This window comes from Penaeus monodon, chromosome 31, assembly GCF_015228065.2.
Source record: "Penaeus monodon isolate SGIC_2016 chromosome 31, NSTDA_Pmon_1, whole genome shotgun sequence".
Lineage (NCBI taxonomy): Eukaryota > Metazoa > Arthropoda > Malacostraca > Decapoda > Penaeidae > Penaeus > Penaeus monodon.
This window is the reverse complement of record NC_051416.1, coordinates 8,937,392-8,937,781: the sequence shown is the minus strand read 5'-3', so window position 1 is coordinate 8,937,781 and position 390 is coordinate 8,937,392.

Genomic DNA, 390 nt, shown 5'->3' with positions numbered 1-390 from the left:
ATTCTTCTTTGTAAACGTCCAACCACTATCTTATAAACAAACTTTCATCTCCAACAATACACTGTTGATCCAGAAGCAGGTACCACATAGTAAATGCATTCGGTATTTTCCCCACACTGCACATCAGAAACAGTAATCGCATGTCACCCACTAAACGCATGAGTATTCCATGGCTCCACACAGGGTTCTGAAGGTCCTCAAGTTACATTTTAGTGATTTTTATCAAGAGTTCTTTCCTCTGTGGTCCTTGACTTCCTGGCAGCGGTGTTCTTTGAAACCTATAGTTCTGCCAGCACTCCGGGCGGGTCGCCTTTGGTTAGGAAGCACTGTTGGTTTTCTCCGATAATTAGAGAGTGTCCATATTCATCACCTTATTAGAGCAACTCCTAG